The 14,682-nt window shown below is 42.3% G+C and overlaps 1 protein-coding gene across 1 annotated transcript in view; it reads right to left on the reverse strand.

Moving 5' to 3' along the window:
• Positions 1 to 14,682, reverse strand: part of RAB14 (RAB14, member RAS oncogene family) — a 227,694-nt gene that overhangs the window by 199,479 nt on the left and 13,533 nt on the right. Inside the window, exon 2 of the mRNA XM_069241660.1 lies at positions 161 to 218. The gene's annotated coding sequence lies outside the window, so the exon portion shown is untranslated. The remainder of the gene's footprint in view (positions 1 to 160; positions 219 to 14,682) is intronic.

Raw genomic sequence — 14,682 nt, forward strand, 5'->3', positions numbered from 1 at the left:
AAAACATGCCAAAAAATGATGATACACACAAATGTGACAAAATCAAAAGAGTAAGTGAAATCAGTTAATTTTCCAAACAAAGCTTCAAATTACGAGAACATACATACATCGGGAGGAAAATAAATTAGGGAAAATAGGTAAACATTTTAAATGAACATACCTCTATGACAGCTTTTACTATAAATTGCGAGGCGTATTCTTTATTTTGAAATGCCGTCCTATGAAGATGGAGAGAGAAGCAGGTCAAGATTAACTGAGCAGTCAGTCATTTGTACTGCTACCCCACACAAAGATAATGGAAGCACTAACTCATTAACATAACATTTTTACTATATTTCATACTATGTTGTTCATAACTTTTTCAGGTTACATGCTATTTACCTTTTGAGATGCTGAGAAATGTGGGTTTCTGTCTTAAATATGCTATTGACCTTACACTTTACTAAATACAACCAACCAACCAACCATTTTCTTGGCTTTGCTTCGTCACTTTTTAGTGTTAATGTTGGTCCACTTACACATTTGTTTAAATAGGATTTTGCTTTGTAACCGCAACCATTTTTGGAGACTAAAGAGTGGCATTTATTTAGATATGTACCAACTTAGAACAGGCCTTAGCAAAGCCAACAGGTCTACCAATTTAGAACCGGAAATGGCAAAGCCAATGGGTCTAGCTTTGGCAAGTCTAAAAATGTTTATCCTTTTTGCTTATGGAAACAGGTCTAAACGTTTTAAAGTTTAGTCTCTTCCAGATTAAAGAAAGAGTTGTATATATTTTTTCCGTTAGGTATTCCAAATTAATACCGCAGTGCCCAAGGCAGGACATAGAAGACCAAGAATGATTAAATACATTTTATCAAAGAGAATACACAGTAAGTGATTCACTTAGCAACATAAACTGGTTTTCTTCACATATTGCATTATTGATTTAAGTAGCCAATACAAGCAAAACCTGTATTTCTGGTTTGAGAGTACAAATATAAAAATATCCCTGTTAAATGAAGAACACCATGTGCATTACTTGCTTATCGAAAGCAAAAAGTTATGGGCTGCTTCACGGTTAACCAACCATGAGCACACTGCTTAACATCGGTACAATCTCAACTTTGTACTAAAAATTAAGAGGCCAAACCACATAAGAGAGGAAAGCAAGCAATAAAACTATAGAGTTAATGGATAAAGCAAGCATTGTTAAAGAAGAGTGCTTTTATATCGCACAAAATGCAGTGGTAAAAAAACTAAATTTACCGAGCGTAGAAATATGTCCTTAATGTGGAACATCAATCAATATGGAAAATATTTCATGGGTCTATGTTTCGAAATCACTGTGAGGATCTTTATGTTGTCAACTGCTTGATGAGCATTCTATTAAAATTCTAATTCAAGTCAGAGTCCATTCTTAGCTGCAACTTGATAAGAAAGGCTCCATCAATCTCTCCTTTTTACAGATGGAATGTGTTTAATAAAAGTGAAGGTGTTTTAACTAAAATGATACATTCTACATTATTATTTTTTCTATGCTTTCTCGAAGGCAAACATAGTCCAGTATTCCACCGATGTTTCAATAGACAAGTCAGTTTTTGTAACAAAATGTAAGCCAACTGCTCCGAAATACATATACAATAGCATAGCCTGAAATATGGTCCTATATTGACATGGTAGGAGGTTCAGGCAATATAGGACCATTACTCAGGCAGGGTGTATTTTGTATTACGGTTATTATTCTTCGACCTCAAAAAGGAAATAACTGTCTAACATTCCAAACAGTATATGGTCTTTTATTCTGAAAATATAGTTACACTTCAAAAGTGCTATATGGCTGTAAAACAAGCGTTATGTTAGATGCCATCATATCTGTTACTGATCTACTCAACCAACCTACATGTTGCAGAACCTCTATATACATACATACATACACACACACACACAGTAACCACCATGTAATATAGTCTAATTGCAAATGTCACCAGAACCCCAGGAGTACAGGACTAGATGCAGTAACACAAAAAGAATCTTGCTGCTTTCAAAGAAAACCAAAAACGTTCTGTAACAGGAACAGAGCGAATAAAGAGATTATTTGATCTGAAACTTACAATGTTTGACTGAACACACAACAGGAGGAAGAGAGTTTCACAGTTTGGCAGCAGATGTGGAGAAAGCCCAAGTTCCCTATGTGACCGTTCTGATCCTTGCCATGGCAAGCAAGAGTTGAATCTGATGGAAGATGTGATGATACTAGGTAAGTTAGTCAAGCCAACAGGAGGGGGATGCGAGGTACAAGGCTTTACAAATGATTGTTGGGACCTTGAAAGCGAAATCAAATGGGTACAAAGTGCCGGCCGGGGTCATGATATCTACGGGATGTGTGATCCTCCATTTGTTCTTATAAAAACTTTTGAGGCTGCACTTTGGATGAGGTCTAGTTTATTTAAGAATGGGGATTCAAGAAAAAATGAGTTTACCTAGACCAGACCGAACTGAATGGTAGGATGTGCCACAAAAATATGCAAAATGGGTTTAATAAGAAGAAGAATCTTTTTAGGAGGCGAAGGTGGATGAAACAGGTGAGCACCACATTTATGGATGAAGCTTCTAGGAACAATGTACTGTCTAAAATAACTCCCAGATTAGGAAGAGAAACGTCCATTGCAATGAGACAACAGGTTTCAAACCTAACAGTGATCCCCTGAGGCAGACATGAAATAATACTTCGTTTTTGCCCGGGTCCATCTTAAGGAGATTGTTGGCCATCTGCATCTTAACACTGGTGAGGGCCTCAGCTTAAAGTCTCTGTCTTTGCATCTAATCAGCTCAACACATCGAAAATAAACTGGACATTATCAGCATGCATGTGAAAGCTGATGTCCCACATTCACCACTTGAACACAATGAGCATATGACCAAATGTACATGTTAAGCAGTAGGGGAGAGAAAAAAAAAAATGGACCCTTGCAGAACTCCAAGGTCTATGTAATTTGCCTTTGGCAAATACAGGAGGGGGGAAGAAATGAATACAAGAAAGAAAATCAATGCACATTCCCATAGTATTCCTACATGCAATAGTAGTTATAGGTGCTCATACACAAAAGCACATCGTTGCCATGATGTGCGTCCCGGAATTCCCAAAAACAGAAGACCAGTAACATAGAAAGATCAAATAGTGGAGCACGCAAGTTGTTCTTAGTATAAAGATATTAAGGGCCAATTGTGGCTTAGGAAGAATAATATTAATATTTTTATACTAAGAACAACTTGTGTGCTCCGCTATTTTCTCTTCAAGAAATGAATACCCACCTGTGATCCCTCTAAAAATTAGGGACTTCGCCTACTTTATGACCATACAAGTGACAGCAGCTCCTTCCGAGATCCTGAACAAGAGGTTATGGTCAATGGAATCAATTTCGGTAGACAGGTCTAGGAGGACTAACATGCTGGCTTTGCTTGAATCAATGAGTATGAAAGAGCATCATGCATTAAGAGATATTGAAAATGGTAATTAAGACTTCACTTCCATCTGTAAGGAGTTGCTTTTAAAGCACAGCTGATTCAAGACCATTCAGGAAGACTGATAGGCAGCTGATATCTATTACTTGCAAGAGTTCACTTATCAATTGAAGCAAAAAAAGGACTTTGCCTACCCAACCCAACCTGCAGAGTGGGTTTGAATGGGAAGTGCGTGGAAGATTAAAGAAGTTGTTCGGAAGAGTGGAACTGTTCTCTGTAAAGAAGAGGGCAATATTGTCAGAGAGCTTGGATTGGTGATATTTCAAACTTTATGACACAGGATGTTAATTTTCAGAGACAATGCAAAAGGGTTCTTTCAAAAAGTTAGTAACATTTCTAATACTAACAAATAAGGACATTTTTTCAGCTTTCATTTTTGTTTTATATAAGAAGCATTAAGGATTTGTGCTTCTCCTTATATGATGATGCATAGTCCTGCCTCCATTTTCTTTCAGCTCTGAAATTCATTTCTAATTAAGGTCTGTTAATTCAAGTGAAAAACAAAGATGGTTCCTACATCAAGTGTATGAAGATACATGTTCTCTAACTGGCAAGATTCTATCCAGGAATATCAGCAGTTACCTTGATGTTGGGAGGTTTGATTGAATAAGGTTCAAAACAGAAAAGTGTATATTCAAAATATTTAATGAAATACTGGACTATGCTGTTGGGCAGTCTATCACAGAAAAAGAGAATGCTTAATTATGTAGTTAAGAATGTAGAATTTCAGAAAATAAACACTGCATAGTTAAACAGTCTACCTGCAGAAGGGACAGATTAAGATGTCCTCTTCAAATTGCAGGTAGGAATGGACAGGAAACTATTTGGAATTAAATTACTTTTTTGCTTTGCCTTTCATGAACAGGTTGATAAAACAATGGACAAATGTTACAGCCAGAGGAACTAGGCACTGCTGTGACCACAACATTTAGCACATAATTAAGGACATACCACAACTGCCACAATTTGCTGAATAAATTAAACATTTAAATGGCATTCATCTCTCAAAATTGTCAAAGTACCACCAGAGAATATATCACATAATGTGCCTTTTTGGCGATATGATTAAGAAGTTGCTGCATAATTTGGACCTCTTTTATAACAATTTTATTGACTCCAACAGCAGGAGAGCTCTGCAAAGTAGAGTAAACGCTGTCAATAGAAAGACAAAACTCACATTTGGCATGGAAACGTGGGTTTTATACAACTGTTGTGCACCCTCACATGCAACATACAATAGCAGTTATTGCTTTACTCGTGGTTTAGGACAACTCTGCAAGGAATTGCATTATTTCGGTCTTTATAACTCTGGTCTCTATAGGACATACACAAAAATGTGCACTCGCTTTAAGTAAGTAGCAAAACGCTGGTTCGTCAGTTTTCATGCGTTTATATGCAAAGGAAAAAGTTGAGGGGGGCTTTTAGTTTCAACGTGAGCTTGCATCAAATTTTGTTAATGCCTACAACAAAATAAAACCGAACATTTCATGCTAAACTTCACATGAGCATAAAACTTTAAGAAGACATGCTCTGCCTTGTTTAATATAGATCAGTCCAGTAGTTTCTGAGATATCAGTTAGGACAAGGTGTCGGATAAGATCTACATGGTCAGTTAAATAAATCAAGAATTTATCCAAATTCAGTGAATGATATTACAATGTTTCAAGACATGATTGTGCTCAGAGGTTTTGTGCCATTTTGAAAAGTGAGAACATGGACAAAACCATTTAGGAAATCATTCAGTGTCAATCACCTTCACTCTCAGTTTATGCCAATTAACGGAGGTTCTTCCAAAAGAAAATCAATACTCTCTCAGAGGAATCTCTTTTTCTGGTACATTCTTTACCGAATATGCCCATTCAGGAGCAGTGTATTTCTCGTTTGGCACTCTTGGTCTTCCTGATCTTCTGACTTTTCAAGATCTTGGTCATTCCGATCTATTACCGGATCATGTAATTTTGCTCCAGTTCTCTTCAGATGGTCACATATTTCTTCTTTCTCTCACACCGTCAGACCAATCCTCTTGTATCAAGCTTTGATCTTCAGTCACCTGTGCTTCAACTGCCTCATTTTCACCTGTTATTTGTTCTGCACAAATTGCAATATGAACACCTTGGCTTGCTCTTTGGGGTTGGAGTTCGAATTTTTAAGGTTTAATATTCTTGCATTTGATTCCGTTGTTGTTGCTCTTGACCGTTGTTCTCCCCCACCTCTGGATCCAGAGGTGGGGGATCCAGAAAGAGATTGACACTGAACTAGTTGTTTGTATCGCCACTTCATATGCAATCTTCACTAAGCGTGAGATGTGTTGATCCAAAACAGCACACCTCTACACTCATCAGCAGTGTTTGTCACTAAAAATCATCTGGTATGGGTCTTTCCACAAAGGTTCCAAACATGTCTTCCTAATACATTTCTCCACCACTTTCCAGACTCTAGGTCATTGCAACGCTCTTCACTGGTTGAAGGTGTTGCAAATTTCACCTAGTAAGAGATAGTGTACATACCAGCCAAACCTTTGACGTAATTCAGAACCAGATCAGTAATATTCAGAAGAGCAGCTTAAGAAATACAGTGAATTCTCACTGCCCTTCTCATTAGCACTTGATAAGGAGTTAATCATGTGCTTTTATTGGGTAGGCTTCTCATAATGACTATAAAGAGAAAGGGCATCTCGCCATTTCAGTGATGCTGAGACACAAACCTTTGCTAATTTTGCTTTCGTTGTACAGTGGGTCCTCTCCACAAACACAATGCTGTAAGATAACTATAAAGGTCTTCTGGTTGATGTCAGTGGCATGCACAGGTCACTTAACATCTAATTTTTAGAATGTGTGCCCCTATCTGATTGCAGAGAAGTTGGCTGGCCAAATCTAGAGATCAATTCCCTCAGCAATAGCTTGGCTAAAGTGAGTGCATCACAGTACCAAGTTGGGAACACTTCAATCCATTTGCTCAATTAACAGAGCATCAAAATATAACCCAAACCATTACAGGGTGGTGTAGGAAACTGGGTTCTGTTATTATAGAAGCCCCCTAACACCTTTTGCCTAGTTTTTGATATAACTTTGGCTAAAGTGCACTGGGTTCCTGCTAACCAGCTCTGCAGTGCCAGTGTTCCTTCCCCAAAAACAAAACCACTGGTCACGTGGTCCTCAAGTGACCAGGCCTTTAGCACCTTGTGCAAGTCCCTCGTAAATGGTACCTCTGGTACCTAGGGCATAGGTAATAAAGAGGGTCCCTAAGAGCAGCACCATAATGTGTGCCACTGTAAGGGACCCAGCACCAAACTGACAGAGACTGTCACTGCAGGCTGCATGACAATGTGCTCCAAGAAGTGAAAACTCAACATGGTACACTTGAGTGCAATGTCCCCTAACATTGCCTGTAATACTTTTAAGTCACTACTACAAGGCAGGGTGCATTATATTACAGGTGAGGGCATATCTGCATGAGCACAAATGCCCGTACTATGTCTTTGTCGATTCTTAGACATAGTAAGTGAACAGGTAAGCCATTTTTTTAAAAAAGTGTTGTATACTGGTCAATAAGAGTTCCCCAGCTACATGGTAGCGTCACTGAAAATAGGGATGTTTGGTATTAAACATCTTGTATTAATAAACCCTCACTGATTCCAGTGTATTCATTAATACATGCATCCAGAGAGCACCTTAGAGGTGCCCCCTGAAAGCCTACCAACAGCGTTGTGCTAACTGACTAGATTCCACTAGTCAGTCACCAACAGACGAGTTTCTGACCCCCCTCAAGGATGACAGCCGTTGCTCTGGGCGGCCAAGAACAAAGCCTGCTCTGGCAGCGATGTTATCCCAACAGGATGACCTGCAAATCTGCATTCCAAGGCAGGGGAGCTTCAAATAAGCCCACAGCCCTTGGTATACAAATCTGGCTTCCCTCAGAAGGGAGATGCCAACCCACTGCCCCAGGACCCATTTGGCACCTGGAAAATTAGCTATGCAGGAGGCGTGTTGCATTTGAAGGGTGGACACCCCTCTTGGGTGACCAGTCTGAAATGAACACAGCCTTAGGAATTCCCCCATCTTGTGTGTAGGTGAATTAGGAATTCTAGGACAGGGTGATGCCCATCACCCAAAGGAAGCGGTCACCTAGTGGGCCTAATGACCCCAGGGGTAAGTAGCCCATTGGCTACTACCATACACTCCCTTTAATGACTCTAAATTGAGTATTTAGGGGACCCCCTGATACCAGGACCTCAGATCTTCACTGGAGACAAAGGAAGGCGTGGACAATAAGCCTGCTGACCCAAGAACAGAGAAGCATGACTGACCTGCCAACCCTGCCAGTCTGCCTGCTGCACCCAACCCTCATGGAGCAACTGACCTGTCCTGCCACTGCAGCCTCCAAGAAATCGTAAGAGCTGCTAGTGCTTCCCAAATTTCCTAGAAGAACTCACTTGGAGCAGAGGAGCTGCTTCCCTGCATCTGCAGGCAACCAAAGAAGAACTGTGAGCACCTAAGACCACCACAACTTGACACTGGACATCACCATTACACCAGAGTCTCCTAGCTCGTGCTGAAGTGAGAAAATGGTGTCAGTGTGGTTCCCAGGTCCTCCAGAGACAAAGCACACCTTGTGGTCACCCACTGAGGAATTTACGATGGCGCTTGCAGCATCTGTCTGCAGGCCACTCCACCCCTTCAACCACCACCATTGGCAGAATCCCAGTAGTCCAAGATACCTCTGCTCCCAGATGCCCAAACGGAGGAGAGGACCACTAGGGTCCCTATGCCCCTGAGCATCTCAAGACGTGAACCCCTGTGGTGGTTCACCCAGACTGGACTCCCACTACAAACCTACAGCAACTTTGTAATCAGACCAATCCCCAGTGACTTGCATGGGACACCCAATGTCTTAACACACTTCGGCACTAGGATTCACCAGGTGATCTGTTGGTGTGGCTTTGGACCACCCCCCATACTCACCTTAAGCCCTGGAGAACTCTCCTGTAAGTTCCTGTGGAGTACCTGTTTGCCGTACGTGTTTCATCTCCTATAAAGGTGACATTGCAGCTACAGCAAAATGCCCTGTTGACTTTTGAAAGCTGTAAAACTTCACATCTTGAAAAGTACTCACCTGCTCCCGATGATCTTGGTATCCAAATTTATATAAAAGTATGTGTTATTTTTTACTAAATTGGTGCTGGATTTCTTTATGCAGTGTCTCACTGTCTATCTGTGTGCTTCAGAAGCTTAACACTACCCTCTAACATGCCTAATTGCTCGCCAACACTCCCACAAGAGAGCATTTGTGCCACTGTAATTCCTCTGGGGTTTGCTTGGACTCTACTCAGTGTAGCTCTTTTTGGTCCACTATATAAAGAGTCAACTTTCTACAGGTGGTATATCTACAAAATCTTCTTGTAGTCTTCTGAAAGGACCTTCTCATCGAGAGAACTTCTATTTCAGAGCTTACATTCAGCTGTAATGTACCGAATGCAATCACACAGCACTTTGCAACTTCATTTGCATAGTTATTGCACAGTGTGATCCTGTCATTGCCATTTTTGTCTGCAGCACATATCAAAACAGCAATTTTCTTCGGCATTTGCAGGGCAGCAAGTATATCTACAATTCAAGGGTCATTTATGGTGGGAATTCAGGTGATGTCATAAAACCCTTTGTGACCACAACCGCCCTAAGTCACGGACTACTCTGAAAGCAAACTGGCTCTCCGAGAGGATTATAACACTCAACTTGTTTGCCACGCAGCTGGTGCCTGAATCACTATCAATTCTTCTACTTGTGCTGAAATTATATTACACAAGTATGATGCCTCCACAACATGTCACTATGCAGAATACATATGCTGCTAGAAGAGTTCCATGATGGTCTCTCAGACAAGAACAATCACCAAATAAAGTCAACCAATTTAAGTGGTGCATCTTCAATGTCTGGTCTAGGGTTACTGCACAACTCTGCCAATCAGTACAATCATCACCATCATCTGTTTCTAAACCCTCACCCATCAGCCCATACCCTGCTCCTTTGGCAAAGGCAAGCGTGCTGCAGGATATATGGTATTACACTGTCTGATTTAAATATTCTCTGCTAAGATTATCGGGTCATAGTTAACTATTTATGAGAAGCTTAGCAGCGTTTCAAGTCAGTAATGTCATTACTGAGTGTGAAACAAGCACAGGAGGGTGTACTCCATCAAAATTGCTTCACTATGTCCGGTTGACAAAGAAGGTGCTGCAATATTTTTCATGCAACCAGGTAGTTTGGGGGGGGGGGGGGGGGGGGGTTTAGGAGGAGGGCTACTGGATCCAGTGTTGCAGAAACATATGCAATCAACCGCTCCATGACAGTCTAAAGCGAAAGCGCATGACCTCTTCTTTCATGACAGAATAAAAAATCTCTCATAATTGGGCATTCTTAGAGCAGGTACACTACACAAACTGTCTGAGCGACAGGAAGGCTAAAGATATACAGGTTCCTCACATCAGTAAGTTAATCTCTATAGAGACTTTACAATCAAGTAAAAGTTGTCTATCAACTGACAAAAGTATCCACTCATTCCTGAAAACATCCTTATCTCTGTAACTGGTGGATTCATTGTCAAAATCGTGGAAATGTGTCCCTTGGACGCTTTATCGTTCCCTTTTTCCATTTTGTGTTTCAAATAAATGACTTTCTTTTGACAGCATTATAGCTTGGCAGAAAGAACTTTATGGCCATTTCAGCCAAATAATTTGACAGAGTAATTGTATGAAATCTACAGCCCTTTTCAGTACTGGCTGCTATCATCAGGTCATCTACATATTCTAACAGCACTGAACCACAAAGCAATCCTAGACTTTCCAAATCCTACTTCAGTGTCTGTATTGTTTATTGTAATGATAAAGGCCAGCTTGATGTAGCTTTCAGGGCATCCGAAATCTCTAAGGCCATTACATAGTCTGTTCTTACAAGTGAATTTGGTGATACACCCACTCCACAATTGAGTAACACTCATCACCTTTCTCTATTAGTAAATCTTTCGGACAGTAGAACGACTTACTACTGTTTAGAAATGGAAGTCCAATGCTTCCCACATTGATGAACAACAATTCTTTCTCTGAGACCATCACATACATACCTTTTGACCTAGAAACAAGAGGCCGGTTTATTATTGTTTGAGGACCTCAGATTGACCTCTGAACTTCTTAAGCCCAGTTTGGTTAAAACTCAACTGATGTTCATTACGTTCGCTATGCAACCATATCTAAAAAAAATATATGCATAATGTCTGTCGGTTCGTTTTAACTCTGCTCAGATCAGACATTTTCCATCGTTTGGTAAGCTCCCCTAGCATTAATGACTGATCTGAAACTTTAATCAAGTGTCCTTCTGATAACACCTCAAATCAGAGCAATTCGCGTATTGTCTCTTTCTGCAAATTTTACAAAGATTTGAAGATTGTTCAATAGTACCTGCCTGAGAGTAATACAATTTGCACAAAGTCACCCATCTTATTTGTTTTTGCAAACTTCACCCATGCTATTTGTTGTACTATGTCAAGTTATTTATGGGCAGTAGATTGGCTCAAGAATTCCTTGTTTTCCTTAAAAGTTCCTGCTATTTTATGATGATTTTTATATTCATTGGACTATTTGCACTGGTAGTCCACAATGTAATTTTTGGGGGTTTTTATTTTTCAACTTACGTCTGATTTTAACCTGTTAATGATAGTGTATCATGTTCTGTATGCTTTTATGATTTTTACACAAAAATCGAATAAATGTAATTTTGAACTGACCCCTAGGCATGCTTTGCTAAAACTCCTGATGGTCCAGACCAAACTGGCATCACAAGAGCACACTTCTCGTTTCACTACACTGAATATGTATGTATGTATAATATTTGTGTGCTGTAAAAAGCTGAAGTAGCTCAGTTAAATGTCAAAATATAACATAACAAAATTCCCACAAAACAAGAGTGGAACATTGTACTTGCGACAAACCAAACAGTGAAAATTGATATGGACCACAGTAAGGAGGTTCAAATCATCAAAGCAGACCTTACAAAAGGATTTTACCATGGGTAGAGCTTCAGTGCTACTCCTAGCCTTTGAAAACCAAAACCAAAAATACATCCCAGCACTTTGTTCTTGCCAATAACTTTAATATGTCTTCTTAGTAATTAGCTTTAATTATTGCACCTTTCAGTGACTTGCTGCAATTAGGCAGTGATGGAGAGTGACCAGACAGACTGGAGATGGATTATCCAAATGGATGATAAACTGTCTCACCCAAGTAAAAGAGGTTGCAAGCAAATCATCTTATGATCTTACACAAAGACCAGACCTACACATGAAAAGGCACTGATGACAGGGCTGAACCCTTGCAGAACCCCAAGGGAGATCAGGAGCTTTTATATTTTCATTGCGATAGATTTAATGACTGAGAAAGGCACCTGTAAGTGTCCCTTTGGGAAAGCCAAGTAGGAATGTGAGTTATATAATTAGGTACCACAATTAAATTGTATCCTTGTATCCTCCTCTGAGCATAAGGATAGGGCTGTTTTAACACATCACCTGTAAAGAAGGTGGTTTAGATATAATCTCAAGTAGGGATAGTATGCTGGGGAAAATCTCAGTTTTTAATCTTTCTTCAATAATGGATAGGTGTTTTGTTTTGTGCAAATCAAATGTTTGATAGTGTAAAGAATGTTTAAAATAAAGGTTCTTGGCAACAAAGGTTTTTCAAAAGTTTTCTTCTTGAATGGTATTTTTGCAGACACAAAACAGTTCGATTATATTAAAAAAAAAAAAAAAAAAAAAAAAAAAAAAAACACCACATTAAATAGGAATTTTAAATTTAGAATCCAAATTACAAAATGGCCTAAATAAATTCCACACAGGACATTTAATGCAAGGTATAGCCAACAGGCTTTGTTTGGGGGGGGGGGGGGGGGGGGGGGGGGGGGGGAGGGGGGTGGCTGGACGGGACCAGGCTTACAGGCTGATCCTGAGGTCATACGGGATAGGGCGGGCAGGGGGTTAGGTTGTTCCCGCGGACGGACTGGGGCAGAACTGGACCTGGACCAGACCTGGGGCGGGGCCAGGCCAAGGCGGGACCGGACCGCATCACGGGGTGGTGCCGGGCCAGACCGGACCGGACCGCATCACAGGGTGGGGCCGGGCCAGACCGGACCGGACCGCATCACAGGGTGGGGCCGGGCCAGACCGGACCGGACCGCATCACAGGGTGGGGCCGGGCCAGACCGGACCGGACCGCATCACAGGGTGGGGCCGGGCCAGACCGGACCGGACCGCATCACAGGGTGGGGCCGGGCCAGACCGGACCGGACCGCATCACAGGGTGGGGCCGGGCCAGACCGGACCGGACCGCATCACAGGGTGGGGCCGGGCCAGACCGGACCGGACCGCATCACAGGGTGGGGCCGGGCCAGACCGGACCGGACCGCATCACAGGGTCGGGCCGGGCCAGACCAGACCGGACCGCATCACAGGGTCGGGCCGGGCCAGACCAGACCGGACCACATCACAGGGTCGGGCCGGGCCAGACCAGACCGGACCACATCACAGGGTCGGGCCGGGCCAGACCGGACCGCATCACAGGGTGGGGCCGGGCCAGACCGGACCGCATCACAGGGTGGGGCCGGGCCAGACCGGACCAGAGTGGGGTGGGGCGGGGCAGAGCGGACCGGACCAGAGTGGGGTGGGGCGGGGCAGAGCGGACCGGACCAGAGTGGGGTGGGGCGGGGCAGACTGGACCGGTTCAGAGTGGGGCAGGCCGAAATGGGGTGGATTGGATTGGGATACAGTGGGTGGATTATGGTAGGCTGGAGTGAACAGGGTGGATTGAAGTAGGTTGGGGTTAATTGGATTGGAATGGGGTGGATTGAAATGTGGTGAAGTGGATTGATTGCGGTGTGATGGGCTGCAGCGGGGATGGGTTAGGTGGGGTGTATTGGATTGGACTAGGGTGGATTGTAGTGTGGTGGAGTGGACTGAGTGAGTGGATTAGAGTGGGGTAGGCTGGGTGGAATGGATTGTGGTGGGCTGAACTGGTATGGAGGGACTGGAGTGGGGTGGATTGGACTGAAATGGGGTGTGGTGGGTTGTAGTGCGGTGGACTGGAGGACTGGGGTGAAATAAGGTGGAATGGATTGAGCGGGCGGATTAGAGAGGGCTGTTTGGGATTGGAGTGAGGCAGGTTGTTTTGGAGTGGGTAATATTGTTTTGGATTGGAGCAGATTGTTTTTGATTGGAGTGGGATGAATTGGAGCGGGAAAAATTTAATTTGAGTGGGGTGCGCTGGAGTGATTTAGATTGCAGTGGGGTAAAGTGGGATGGATTCTAGAGGGGCAGATTGGAGTGGGTGGGTTGGGGTGTACTGCACAATTATGTGTTAAAGCATCATTTCAGAAATGCACATAATAAAGAAACAATGTTGCTGCAATATTTTGAGCAAGATGGTTTTCATCTGTAGAGAAGACAGCCCACGAGCAAAAGCGTAAGAAAACATGAGTGGAAAGTGAGAGAAGACGACTAGGCAAAATAAAAGAAAGTTAGCTATAAAAAATAAAACTTTGCAGTTTTGTTTATCCTGCTGGGCACGTTTTTGCCAGTCACAACCCTTGTGTTTGCAGGCCACCAGAAGTTAAAAAGAACAAAACAGTACATCAGTTGCGTCAGGAGCAGCGGACGGGCACTAATTAAGTTGAGTTGGTCAGTGTTTAGTCCCTGCTACACACAGGAACAGATATGATGCCAGGCCTGCTTTGATGAATGATGAGACTGTAAAGAAGACTGCCAAGCAAACCATCAAATAGTGAGCTCCAAGCCCTTTACTGTACACAACAGTCTCACAAGCAGAAAGCACGCACTATCGATGCACAAGCAGACAACACTAAAAACTAACCTAACTGTTTGAGTACTAGTTTCAATATCTCCCTGGTGATAGCTTTCGTCTGCTCAGGGTGTCTGAGCTACACTGGTCACAAGAGCCACATGTGGCCTTCCTCTGTGTGTGGAGGCATGTGCTCCTTCCCTCTTTGTAGAGAAACTATGTAAGATGTATCCAGCACGGATTTCAAAAGTTATGTTTTAGGCAGCACATGTTTTCACTGGTGCTATTTTCCCCATCACTGCTCCAAAAACAGGTTAAAAAAGAAAAAGCTCTTCTGATCATGC

The sequence above is a fragment of the Pleurodeles waltl genome, chromosome 6 (assembly GCF_031143425.1).
Source record: "Pleurodeles waltl isolate 20211129_DDA chromosome 6, aPleWal1.hap1.20221129, whole genome shotgun sequence".
Classification (NCBI taxonomy): Eukaryota; Metazoa; Chordata; class Amphibia; order Caudata; family Salamandridae; genus Pleurodeles; species Pleurodeles waltl.